This window comes from Oxyura jamaicensis, chromosome 3, assembly GCF_011077185.1.
Source record: "Oxyura jamaicensis isolate SHBP4307 breed ruddy duck chromosome 3, BPBGC_Ojam_1.0, whole genome shotgun sequence".
NCBI classification, from domain to species: domain Eukaryota; kingdom Metazoa; phylum Chordata; class Aves; order Anseriformes; family Anatidae; genus Oxyura; species Oxyura jamaicensis.
In genome coordinates this window covers 3,620,339-3,634,484 of record NC_048895.1, presented here as the reverse complement: position 1 = coordinate 3,634,484, position 14,146 = coordinate 3,620,339, and the positions used below count along the sequence as shown (strand labels likewise).

Here is a 14,146-nt window from a genome sequence, read left to right as displayed (position 1 = left end):
TTGTTGGGAAGAAAAAGGAGGCCAGATCTTGGTGGGCACTGCAGAGTTGACAGCATTCATCTTTTAACAAAGTCAAGCATATGCTGCTTTGAGTGCAGCATCTTTGCATGCTCAATGACGTGTTTAATGTCACCTTTCCCACTGTAAATCATCCCTGAGTAAATCCACAAGGGAGAGTGGTACTAGGAATTAAGCAGGAGAGAGATAAAATTCATGACCATGTGGTTCTATCTCAGGGAATTTGGTACGTATTGACAAGAGAGATTCACACCTGACGGGGCCGAGAGCTAATTTGTAGAAGGGCTGTTTATCTTCTGCCTGAAGGGAATGCTTTTTCATATTTCATGTGCATTTTTCGCATCTCCATGTGTGTATGTCTGTGATTTAACATAGCTAAGGGTACATCTGGTTTTGCTGCTTGGGAAAAATGTAGTTTCAAATTTCGGGCTAATCCAAAATTCTGTTCTGTTCGTATGAAAAAGTAAAGAAGGGGCAGTTAGGTGTTCAAAAACCAAATTCAGTGTTTTCATTGCACAAGGCCTTGTCTTAGGTAGGGAGCATTTGAACTGTTCTTGCAGCATTTGTTTACAGCTTTGAAATGAGAAACAAAACAAAACAAAAAAACAAACAAAAAAAAAGGTATTGCCATGCTAAACCAATATGGTAAATGACCAAACTGATCTTCTCTACTATTTGTCTTCCTACATTCCAGGTGGAAATAATCCAGTACATTTATATGTTGATTTATTACAGTGTAGAGCAGAAAGAAAAAAAAAAAAAAAAAAGGAAGCAATAGAAGAAGAAGAAAAAAAAAAAAAAGGAAAAAGAAGAATGAACTAAAAAAAGTAAAAATTACATTTAAAAATAGTCTCTCAAAACTTTACTTTCCAGTTTCAATAGGCACCAAGAGGGCTGTGTAAGGGGAGCCTTGGTTCTGCCTCCTCCATGGCTGCTGCAACATCTGCACAGAGATGCAGCTGCTCCTCAAGTGGTGACAGCCTGACAGCAACCAGCACCCTCACAACAATTAGCAGTGTGACGGTGATGACGGTGTCCTGGTAGGTAAAATTTCCCAATACTTAAAAAATTCACAGTGTTTTAGCAATCAGTTCTTACAGTGACAAATGCACTAATGACTCAAGCGTCTTTTCATAAAAACACTCGCTTCTTGATGCCTTCTCCTTATTCCTCAGATGCATCCCTCGTTCATTTGCTCCCAATCTAAATGTCCTTTTTTTTTTTTCCATCTCCCCTGACTCCAGCACTAAATACTGACCATAATCATTTTCATTGCTTTTTTCCTCCTTCAGTACTTTTGTGCACAGCCTCTTTTTGAGTTCTGAGGGAGTACATCAAAATCTTGGTTTTCTGCCTGATTGCTTTTGAGAAGGGGTGATAGCTAATGGAGTCTAGCTATCATTTGTCTTAAAAACACCAACATGTAATACGTTGCTTCTAAATATAATATTGTCTGTCCCTCCCATTTCTGGATATCTTTCATTAGTGCCAACTGCATCTTTTCAGAGAGCAATGACCCACCTTTTTACTAATTTTTATCCTTCCAGTAGAGCATATAATAACTTCCATCAGCAGGTGTAGGAAGGTGACAAGTGCACAGGGCTTTCAGGGTACTGCATGTATTTCCTGAGCTAAAGGCACTCAAATTTATGAGGTGCGAGGTCTTTCTTCTGTATCTTCCAGACCGGAACCAAGGGATGTAGACACTCAACCCTACCAAGACAGAAAAGCCTGTCCAGATAGCCTCCTGCTCACACATTCTGGCAAGGACTGACATCTCCCTACATGCGGCATATTTCACTTAGTGCTGTTTCTGTTCTGCTAGTGGTACAACAACGACATCTTGAAGGTGCTTTTATAAACCGCACTGGAGGTATGTGCTAGCACCTGTATGTCAGCATGCTCCTCGCTAGGCTGGGTGCTCGTATGTGGCACTTTGTGTCTATGTTTTGTCTGCGTGTGCTGTAGAGTACCGAGCAGAGTAAGCAGCTCAGATATGATTGACACCAGTAGTTTTAAGCTCATGCATGTCTAGCTACTTGTTCAATTTGTTTAGTCCAGTGGTCTCCTTTATTAGGAGCCTTAGGGTTTTTCTTTTGATTTGGCAGATGATTATAATGAGAGCTCCTTAGTGCTACTACACCAGGGTATCTGCCCACTTGCTCTCAGCCTCTGCTGTATAGCTTGTGATTAATGTAAAACAGTCAGATGCCCTTCAGATCATTTGAATTTGGGGATTCTATTATAAACACCAAAAGCATGCCGACCGCACAAAGCCCTCGGTGGTACCAATTAAAGACAGCATCGTTCAGAGTTGGCACTTCTCATGCTGCTACCTTTTCTTTTTTTCTTTTTCTTTTTTTTTTCTTTTCTTTTTTTTTTTTTTTTTTTTGCATGGCAAATCTTTTCCATGGCAGTGGTGGCCTCTGTATCACCGTGCACCTGTGCCATACTCCAGCCCCAGGGCGTGACTTCCTTGGCTGGTCAGGAAACTCATTGCTTTCCTCTCTTGCTGCCCAGTTTCTGTCCCCCTGAGTTAGCCTCTCACCTGGCCAGCTGTGAGCAATGAGATTTGGGTACAATACCTGCTCATGTCATCACATAGGGACGGGGAGTATTGCTTGGACTGCCCTTAGCAGAAAGTCCATGGTGTCCCCTTCTCGGTGTCCCCTTCTCCAGGCTGCCACCATGGATCATCTGACAAATTTCATAGAAAGACCCCAACCTCAGCTTATTGACATTATCTTTTTATGCCAGTCAGTATTCCAGTTATTCCTTGAATGTCATGAGTGAAGAGTTGGACTGTTCACAGTGTCCAGTGTTAAATCCTATTTACATGCAAAAGTTGTGCCAGTTTACTCTGAGGTTAAATCAGTGCAACCCCTTTCTGTGAGGATTCTTCTAAACTAATGAGAATGACCTCCCATAATTTCTTTAATTAAAGAACAACAACAACCTAAATCAAGATAAACCATGCTTCATGTTAAATAAGGTTGGCCAAGCAAATGGTTTTGCATTGCTTGAAATGCTGACCACACTTTTAGCACTGACTGCATTACACGAGTGCTTTGGGCACAGCAAGTCTCACCTCTGGTTTCTGAGCTGCAGGATTGGTCAAGCAGCTGCAGCAGTGGAGGTGGGCGCGTTACACCTGCCCCCATGGAAGTCTACAGCAGTTTTTTTCTCTGCCTTTGAGGTGGCCAAGGTTTCTCTCCACTGTACACATTTTGTGTCAAATCCCACTTCTAATATCTCACAAACTCATATGAAGTGTCTGGATCGAGACAAAGCTTTATTTTTCATGAAAGCTATTCACCCCCTTCCCACCCCTGCTGTGTTTGTCAGAAAGGAATAAAATCGCACCATACAAGAACGGAGAGAAAAATCTTTTATTTCTGAAATCTTACTCTCCAGAGTCATGCTATTTTTTTTCTTGCATAAGGCTCCCCATAAATCTGGGGTCTCATAACTTTGATCTATTCACCCCCCATCTAAAAATTATACTCCAATCACAATTCTTAGATAACGGACTATAAGGAATTGAGGAACCCTAGCATAAGAAAAACAAAAACAAAAACAGTACTGATCTCTTATTTCTCTGCTAATTTCTGCCAAAACCTGATCTTAAAAAGCAACTTAGATGATACTTTCAGTTGAGAAGGTGATGGCTAGTCTACTTCCTTTCACTGCTGATGCAGGAAACCACTGAGAACAGAAGTAATGTTTTCCACCACTACCACCAATCTCATCACAAATCTTACGACTGTATCTCAAGATATCTTCTTCTAATCCAGCTGTTTTTTAAGTCTGTCCTGAGAGATGATTATTCAGCTGCTTTTCACAGACCCAAGCCCTTCACATGCTCAAAGCAACTGTTTGCACAGGGGTAGGACTCTCCCATCAGTGTTTAGAGCCTCCTGGAAAATGCTCATGTCCAGCAAAGCTGACTGGAAAATTTGTCCTGTGAGCCATGGGACATCACTGGTGTTTGCTGTGTCCATGTCTTACTGTTAAAAGAACCTTATAAACCTAATCACTCTGATTAATCCTAGCAGAAAATGTGGGCAAAGCTGGAATGTGATTTTCTTCTCAATCAATATTATGGAACTCTCCACCAATCTTTTAATAATGTTTTATTCATGGATGAAAAGGTACGAGGGTCCCAGCATATTATAGTCATTCACGTTTAGACCTGTAAATGAACCCAAAAAGAATCGCAGTATTTTGTTGCCTGCTACATGTAGACTATACACTCAGCTCACTCATATATAAATTAAACTGCATTTAATCCCATTAAGCATTAAAATGTAAGCAAACAAATTGACTAGCAAAATATAGTGGGATGGCAGAGAAAGAAAATAAGATCAGAAAATAATTGGTTCTAAGGAAGTTAATGAAAGTTTGTAGTATGCCTTTTATATGAATAGAGTTCAGAAGAGATTATTTTTTTGAAGTGTTACTCACAAATCTCCCATATCCACAATAGATCTTTTGTTAACTGTACCTGCACATTTATTGTGTATGACAGCCTAATAAAATGAAGTCATTTTAATAAACATTGTATCAGAATATCCTATCTTCTGTGTGGCAATGTGAATTTCCACTACTGAAGGAAACATTTAACATTCTCACCATTTTAATACTTTTAATAAATATTTGCAATTCCTGTGATAATGCATAATGGCAGAAAAATGCATTGCCTCCAAAATTTATGTGGCTGCTGGCAGGTGGCCATTTTCCAATTTTCTGTCTCACTAATATACATTTATTATGTATTTCTAAGGGTTTTTTTTCAGTACTTAGCTTGCCATAAAATTGCTATTTCTCTTACAAGAGAAAGCACTTGCGACAAAGAAATTCCAATTGGACCTAAAACTGACAAATGGACATCTACTGGCCAAGCCAGAGAAGAAAAGCATTTGCCCAACATTAGTTTCACTTTGATCCCTTCCCATCAGCCAAAGTCACTATACATTTGGATCAGAGACTCATATTCCAAACTGATAACAAGAATCAGTTCTCACTTAGTAATATCTTCTGAAGTGTGACATTGCATTGCATCATGTTCTGTATGACATGACATGAAATAGCATACCTTTACATGATGGGTTATGACATAAGGAAGCAGGATGTAAATTAATATTATGCTTTACATTTTTACATTTTGTGTTTTTTTGTTTGTTTTTTTTGTTTTTCCTAAATTGCTGGATCAGGGTATATAACGAGCTGCAAGTGGGCTCTTACGTGCTGGCTTTATACAACAGCCATCATTATGGTATCTGAGCATCCACCAGCAGATAATTAAGCCTCTATTGACAGCTGAAATCCTTGAATCTTTCAATAAGCACATATCGTTCTCTATATTTAAGTAGTAGTATTCATTTGAAGAGCAAGGGAGCAGTGACTCTAAGTATGAAGCATAAACAGACAGGCAATAAGAAGTGGTAAAACTACTAAAATGACATATACTTATCCTCTAAATGGAAAGAAACTGATTTTGTAAAACTCTTTATTGCATTCATAACAAAGCAGGAGATATCCTATATCACAGTGCATGTGCTTCTTGAAGATCCCTTCTGGTAGCAAATGATGTTCAGCGAGTGCGATTTGTTATCAGAGAGCTATTTATGATGGCCAAGATAGAAGGGCACTGAATAAATATAGCTCTCAGGAACTGAAACATGATGGTGTACTAGATGGAATCTCAAATAAGCACAGGAGCAGAACCTCCCAACCAAAGGTGATGGTGAATTCGGGAACGTTTTTTTTTTTTTTTTTCCCAAAGCTATGAAGCAACATGATAATCCAAATTAATTAAATACTGTAATGGAAAGGAAAAGATTGCTGTGTGCTTAAGCAGGAAGTAGTGGTGTGTTTTGTATTGTTTTTTTTCTTAATGTGCTCAAGTGATTTCTTTTATTCCTAAGAGCTATGTAAAGCAAGACCAACTAGGAAGCCTTTTTAGACTTCCCTGCCAATGAAGCCTAGGGCACATTAGCATTGTTACTTTCTTTTGTTGCTGATACACAAAGCGACATGGAACCACTAAAAGAGTCCGATTCTGTTGAGAAGACCCAACATGTGCAGCACTGTGGAAACAAAACAGATTTCCAGAAGTTCTGAGCACCTGCCGTTTCTAACAACTTCAGAAAGAAAATATGTTTATTGTGCCCGGGCATCAGGAAGGTGCTGTTTCAGGGCCTGATAGCTAAAGCCCTGTTGGTATCTTGGTGCCCTGGGAAGCATTTGTGCAGTAGGATGCAGCACAGCTTATTGACCATGTGGGTGACATGCACAGAAATTAAAGATTGATGGCTGACTTGTAATGAATCGGGAGTTAAAGGTACAGAGTGTTTTTCTTATATATAATTTATATTTATCTGCTGTCAGCCAGCATTCAACTTACCCTGGATCTGTTCCAAGTATGCATTAGCATTACTGCAATTAGTGTGAGAAAAAATAGGTTTCTTTAACCTGTATTTCAGTAGGACTTTAGGACCTCTGCAGCAGGTGACAAGATTTCTTGCCAAGATGCACAAATAGATGGACCATTATTAAGGCTGATTTTGATGCTGATTTGTGCTCTTCCTCTTCTCCATCCATTATTTTTCTTTGATTAAACTAATTCCTGAAATGATAAATACAGTCTCCTCAGCAAAGGGGAAGGACTTGACTGTGTCTGTGCTCACAACATCAGGAGAGGTGGATTTACCTCATCAGATATTAGTAAATATGCTAAAAAAGAACTTTTTAGCCATTAAGTAAGTGACAAAAATATGGCTGTTTTGCACCTTACATGTACAAGGGGATTTCTTGAAGTTTCTAACACTGGGGAACACAATCCTGCCTCGCTGCTGTTGCATCTTGTGTGGTGGCAGGAGAGGTGCAAGTTGGGGACACTTTTGAAAATCCCCATGGACACAGCAGTGACCACTGAGTCTTTCTGCAAAGTATCACTGCATCTTCAGTGCCCATTTTGCAAAAAGGGACCCATGCCAGTCCCCACCAAGCTGTTTTCTTTCCCAGCTGCAGGGCTTGCAGATAAATGTATTCATGTCAGTGGTAGGTATAGTTGGGCTGCTATTAGCTTGAACCTACAGCAGCTCGGTGAAGCTTAGCAGGCTCAGCTAGGTGATGGCATTGGCAAAACAACACACCACCTTTTGCTTTGATGAGAGCAAGGAATAATTACTCAGGCTAAAAACTCAGTTTGTTGCTGTTAGGCCTGACAGAGTGTATTTGCTGGGAAGTTGCAGATGGAGTTAGATTACTGGTTGGCATTTGACTGTGATTCATAGAGCAATAGATACTACAGAGGGTCTAGTTAGGAAAAATGTAATAGCTGCTGGGGCACACAGGCTGCATGTAAGTTAATCCACTGCCATCCTTCTTTGTCTTGGTAAGACACCACATTCATGTTTTCACCAAAGCAGCAAACTGAGTTTTCATTACGTGAACTGCTGTTGCGTCTTGGCATGGCATGCTCTCCAAGAGCACATCTTTTGAGACTGGTGAGAGGGTCTCTTTCTCTTTCTCTGAACCATGAAAGAAGACTAGAAACTGTTAGCTGAGAAATAGGGCTAGCTACTGTACAAGAGGTTAAATCTCTAATTTGCTGGGAGATTATGGGCAAATCATAGAATCGTAGAATGGTTTCATTGCTTCAATGCTTTATTGTTTGCATTTTTTTTTTTCCTTTACTTGACCTATATTGGCCCTAGTTCAGGAAAGAATTGCAATTTGGAAAAGTGCTATTGGACTTAATACAAATGTCTTGGTGCTTTCCTGAATAACTCCTGCAGATATTGAAGAGTTGAATATGTAGAAGAGTAAATATTCTACACTAATGATCATGGACATACTCCAGGACTAGGATTGCATTTTGGAAGAGATCAGGTAGAAAGTTTTTTTTTTTTTTTTTTTTTAAATTAATTGTCTGATTCTTTTCCTCAAAAAGCATCTCTCTTTTTTTGAAACTAATTCAGCTGAAAATGATGACGATTTGGTTAAAACTTTTCATTTTTCCACCAGAATCTCTTGGCTGTCTAAAAAATTATGGCAGTCTGTAGTATCTGTCCAAAAAGATAAATATTGTTAATAAATACTATTATATAATAATATAAATAATCTCTCATATATATTCACTTTATGCATATTCACTTATATATAATTCATACACTAAATAAGCAATCAAATTAATAATAAATTGCCATATGTTATAATTTTATTAATGTTTATGATTTTATAATAATATATAATTTTATATACATCTACAATTAGCGTTAGGGATTTAGGAGAAAAGATGTCATGATTCTTCTTTGCACTGGGCAATTTTCAGATACTGGGCTGAACAGATGAAGTTCCCTTCTAACTCATCCTCTGTCACTGAAGTCAATGGCAAAGTGCAGCTCAGAAATTTGCTTATGAATTCTCTGTTACTAGATGGTAGACTTTTCTTACTTTCTTTTTTTTTTTTTTTTTTAATCTAATTGATTTCTTCTTCCTGAATTTACAGCCATGCTGCCTTTTTAGTACTGCATTGTGGACTTGCTTTCATTTAATATTTTGTTGTGATTAATCCTTCTCACACTAGAGAACTGTCTGTGCTTTGTTTCCATTTATTTTATTAAGTGGAGGCTACATCGTTAAGTTTTTCTGGTGCATATGTTCAATGCTAGTTGATAAGAACCATATATTTGAAGAAATGGAGAAAAGTAGATTAAAGATTTCCTGTCCCCTCATGGCTAGCCTCCTCCTAGATGAAATGAAGAATTTGTGAGCAGAGGCAAATGGGTGATACAATCATTTCTCTATGGGTAGGCTAACTCTATCAGTAGTCTGAATCTTAGCATCTTTTGATAATGATTTTCTTGCAAGAAGAAATCACATGCACATATTTCTTACCCTGGTGCACAGATGCAGTTTCCTTAGCAATGGACTGTGGATTATGGTCCAACTCTGCTGAGTCAGTTGTCAAAGTACAGTACCCAAGGATAGACATTGCTGGGGGGTGCATTAGTTTTTTTGAATCAAGATGCTCTCTGAAAGGGAGCCCGCTGCAGGTTTTAATCTTGCAGCGCAATGATTGCCTCAGATGTAAATAGCAGGTAGATGTAAGGAAGCGAAAGAGATCATTAAACAAACAAACAGCACTTTGCACAGATGGTGCACCTGAGTCCTGAACCTGATCATCATTTAAACTTGTGATGCTGCTGCATTGTAGTTTCTCTGCTCTTCTGAACCCCCAGCCCCAAACCTGCAAGGGAGGATGTGTGTTCTTCCCAGCAGCAAGCATGGTGCTGCCAATTTCATCCATGTCAATGAATTTTGTTTGCTTGCAAAAGATTTCTCTGAAGTAATGTTTCATAATCAAGGCTGGCCAATAGAAAAAACAAACAAACAAACAAACAAACAAAACTTGACCAAAAACAAGTAAAAAAACCCAAGCACTTAACAGGAAAACTTGTGGCATTTCTCCATGAACTTCTCTTAGCTCATATAGTTTATAATTATTTGATGTGATACTTTGGACGACTAGAAAACAGCAGATGACTACAAACAACTTGAAAGAACAGATCTTTTCTGTTGCTTCCTTTATAGTGTGGCCCAGTAGTCTTCCTAACAGGTATTGCTTATAGAGTATCACCATTTCTCTTTGGATAACCAGAATAGGTTGGCAATAGTGCACAGCAACGTAGAATTAAACATTAATAGTGAAATGATTACATAATTCTCCTCTAGCAGGAAAAAAAAAAAGAGAAAAAAAGAAAAAAAAGAAACACAAAAACACCAGCAAACCCCACCTTAGAACAAAGACCTTTAAAGCATTTTGGCTGTTTTCCAGAACAGCTAATTTATGCTCCACCTAGCATTACTCTGTGAAGCAGACGTGCTATTGCCAAGCAGGAACTGCTAACCGGCCATCGTGGAAGCGGGCAGGTGGCCGGCAAGGCTCTGCGCAGTGTCCGTGCACGCTGCACTCATCAGTGCCAGTTGTACCACGCCAGAAGAACCTGCCTAAATGGCAACAGCACTGCAAGTCGGTCTTTTATATTGTTGGAATAATCCGTGACATTCAAAAACGAAAGACAATGCATTGGGAAGTCTAGAGAGAGTGGATTTGCTTTCCTCAATGCTAAAACAAAGGCTTTGCAATGTTACACATATTATTCTGATCACAAAAGTATCTTGCATTAGGGCTTTCAGCGTGAGATAATTGACCTTGACATTGCTTTCAGCTAAGGGCACATAACTCTTATCGCAGTGACTTATCTTGAAGAAAAGCGTGCAACTGCAAAGAATATTTACTTACTATCTTCTCTCTCGCGCGCTTGCTTTTTTTTTTTTTTTTTTTCACTCTTGAAAACTGTGCACTGCAAGGACAAGTAGGCAGAAGAGTAGTGAGGGATGGAAGCTATTTTATGTGGATGAACACATGAAGAGGTGATTATGTATTGCTAAAAGTCTAATCCTTGGATAAACTACAGTTTGCTATTAATTCTTTGGACTTGCTTAGCTGCTACTTAACATTTCCATGACTTAACAATTATATTCTTGAGCTAAGAGTAACTTTTTGACAAAATGTGTAGGGATTAGAAACATTGATAATTATATTAATTAGCATTAATGGAAGTGACAATATTTGCAGTCATATGACAAACATGAGGAAAGCCAGGCTTAAATTTTATCAATTAATTCTGTTTGTAATTGCTTTCAGTATTCCTTTGTCAGAACATGTTCCGCTTGCACCAAGGAATGTATTAAGCTGGAAATGCAGACCAAAGTTAAAGGAAAGAGAGATGTATGCCTGTGTATGGTATTGTCTGTTATCCAGGTACATACTTAGCCTCATGTGTGGGCTTTCGTTTTCTCCTTTGTGTCTATTTATTGTAAATCCCAATCATCTGGAGCAATAGTTTCAGTCTCAGCTGAGATGAGTTAGCAGGTAGCAAGGCAGGCAGGAGAAGAAAATGCCATTTATTGAAGAGCTCTCCAAACTATCAAATATCTTTCTTCCCACACTTTCATATAAGTGCAGGACTAGCACAGGATGGTAAGACAAGCCCTGGAAAAGAGAGCTTAGTGTGTATATCTATAATGGTTACTCAGATTTGTTTAATACATTTGATTGGATTGAAGTTGTCTCCAGAGTGAGGCAGAGAGCTGCAGTCCATTGGCCTTAATCCTTCCCTGTACTCCCATTGCTTTATACTGCTCCATCAGCTCTACATTGCCATAAAAACCAGCATAACCCACCCTCAGCTCTCCCTGGTGTGAGGAAATCCCTCGCCAGATCCCTCACTGAGTGTCACAGCTGCCACAGAGGCTTCTTGGCACGAGCAGGAAAGTGAAAACTTCCCCGCAGATGTGTCCAGCGTGGGGCAGAGCTGTGGGATGATGCTCTTGCTCAGTGTCCCACCAGTCTAGGGGTGTGCGGAAATCCAGCCATGAGTGGAGGCACTCATTGGGGAAAAAATGAGACCCATAAAGTTTTCTGCATGAAAATCTTCATGTCCTGAAACCGCTCTCCTCAGAGAGATTTCAGCCTGTAAAGAAATCTTAATGTGTTGAAGTTTCCCTCGGCACAGAGCCTTCACCACATAACAATCCAAGAGGCCAATAAAACAAATAATGACTATCTCCTGGGGCAGCTGCAGTAAAAAAAATGTCGCCAGCTAAAAATTGTGCCTTTCATGGCTCCACAGGCAAGACATCAACAATCTCTACAACTGCCAATCCCCTCGTGTGGTTTTACACTCACTGCCCTCGCAGCCTGTGTCTAGGTGCTATGTGCAGTGTTTCAGGGTCTGCTTTTCTCAGCTCATCCCACCTTTGGTCCTCCTTAGGAATACACTTCTGTAAGATTTCAATAAATATCTCATTGAACATGCACGTACAGGTGAAGGATGCTATCAACGAGCAAATGATGGTGTAGTTCCCTTTTGTTTTTTTTCCCAGCTAAACTGGGAAAGTTTGCGGTCTACTCACCTTATCCATGGGGAGGTAGGGCACTAGTGCACAAGGGAGAGTGGCCAGGGAACCATTCATGAACAACCCAGTGAATTAAGGTACTTGCTGCTTAGGAAAAGGGAGTGCCCCCAAATTTCTGCTCCTTGTGGGCTGGATACTCTACCTATCCCATTCCTCCCCTACTTATCCCTAGCGTATTTGCATCTATGCATATTTTTAGGATAAAATTGGGAAGCATAATTTTATCTGGTTGTACAAGCCATATCTTCAAAATTCAGATCTTTTGCTCTCGTATAAATGTTGCTTCTGCTGCATACCCCATTAGGTGACAGAGCTCAGAATTAGTCCTTTTGTGTTTGTTTCCACTACACCAGGATGGACCTGTGAGCCTTTGCTTTTCCCCATCAGGAAGCACGGATTTAACGTATCGAACACACCAGAATTGCTTAATGAGTGCTCAGTGAATATTAATAAAAGTTTGGACGTGACTCAGACTACAATGGATGTGAAGTTTGAAAGCTTTGGTTCAAGATTACAGGAGGCTGTGAGAAAATATGGTATCCAGCAGCTAGCATATAGAGCAGATATTTCACTATCCAGGGATCTCTAATTACTAATAATGTACAGGAACAGTATGATATGTCCTTACAATTGCAGAATCCTTTTCAAAGATAATCTTTAATAGTTTATTTGACAACCTGTAAAATTATAGAAAATTATTAGTCTTGGGAATTACAAAAATCCCCATAGTACAGTCAAACAATAAAATTATAATTACCTGTGGGTAATTGAAATTTAACTGTTTTTTTATTGTATATTACACATCAATAGCAACATAAGTTCAAGAGTGTCCCCCTCCCCTCCCTTTTCTTTTCCCTACAGAAGCAGGGAAAATGGACAACCCTGCTGGTAGCTTGTGAGCCCTTGTCACAGAACAGAGCTTGAACAATTTCGATTAAAGCGGTATGTTCGAGACTGTCATTAGACCTGCATTAAATTACATATCTGGAATGTTAAAAATAAAGAGTACTGAAGCTTATTCACAGCTGCCAGTGGTAAAGTATGTAGTCAAGGTTTTGATTATCTTTAAAGTTCTTATTTTTCTCTTTTCTAAAACTTATTGTTTCGTCAAACAAATATCTAGCACATTTAAGAACAGTATGAGCACATGGGCAGAATTGCTTAAGACGGATAAAGCATTAGCGTGTTTCCATTCTGTGCTTGGTAGTATTGTTTAGTGCTAACAATGGTAATTTATCAATTATACAAGAAGGAACAAAGCTCTTTGCCTGTCTCTTAACTCCGGAACTACCTATTACAAGGCCCAAAGATTTGAGACCCTTTCCCAGACCTTGGGAGGCATCACTGAATGTTAATCGTGTATTGCCAGCTTTTGCCTTGTCCTCTGTTAGTGACCCCATGGAGGCTGCTCAGCGTTCATCAAGACTTCCATGCATTATTTTTGTAAACCAGCAAAATTATCACTTTTTTTTTTCTTCCAAAGCAGGGATCTTGATAATGAAACACAACTGCTCACCAGCCCTTCTGTCTTCTTTTGTAGTCTAGTAGGCCAGACCTTCCAGTCCCTTCTTGCCGTGTTCCTCGTGATGACATTAGAGATGATCAGAACAAGTGTAAGAACAAGCTTTTTAGATGCTGTTTGGCCAGCCTACCACCTAAAATATGGTAGGTTTGACATGAGTTGTCTATATGACAGCTGTGTTATATACTCGTAAGATGCACTATAATGGTGTTTGCTTCTATATAAGGATCAAGCTAGCTACCTTTATTTGATTCTGTAAAGTGCTTTGTGATCATTATGTGAATATAAATGCACAAGTGAAAATATCTCTGTTTTATTACGAGTTTCAATTAATGTGTTTAATACACAGATTTTATCATGAGAGAGGCATCACAAAGACTGAGTACAACATAATGGAAATCCAGGTATTGTTACGATTATTATTACTATTCTTTATGTATAATCATTGAAGTATTAATTGAAAGCTGGGAAATTGAGTTCCTGGCCCCCAAAGATCTCATAATAACAGCTTTTTTTTTTTTTTTGGGGGGGGGGGGGGGGGGGGGGAAAAAAAAAAAACCAAACGGATAAGTTTTATGAAAAAAAAAAAAAAAAGGGCCAAAAAAAACCCAAAAA

The 14,146-nt window shown here is 39.1% G+C and overlaps 1 long non-coding RNA gene across 3 annotated transcripts in view; it reads left to right on the top strand.

Annotated features, from left to right (window-relative positions):
- The window catches only part of LOC118164011, a 51,548-nt gene that overhangs the window by 28,695 nt on the left and 8,707 nt on the right, over positions 1–14,146 (top strand). For 2 of the 3 annotated variants that reach the window (XR_004749295.1, XR_004749294.1), the window contains one exon: positions 892–1,058. This is a non-coding gene — a long non-coding RNA (uncharacterized LOC118164011). Of the gene's footprint in view, positions 1–891; positions 1,059–1,843; positions 1,909–14,146 lie in introns of those variants that run through there. The other variant, XR_004749296.1, reaches the window with a different exon arrangement.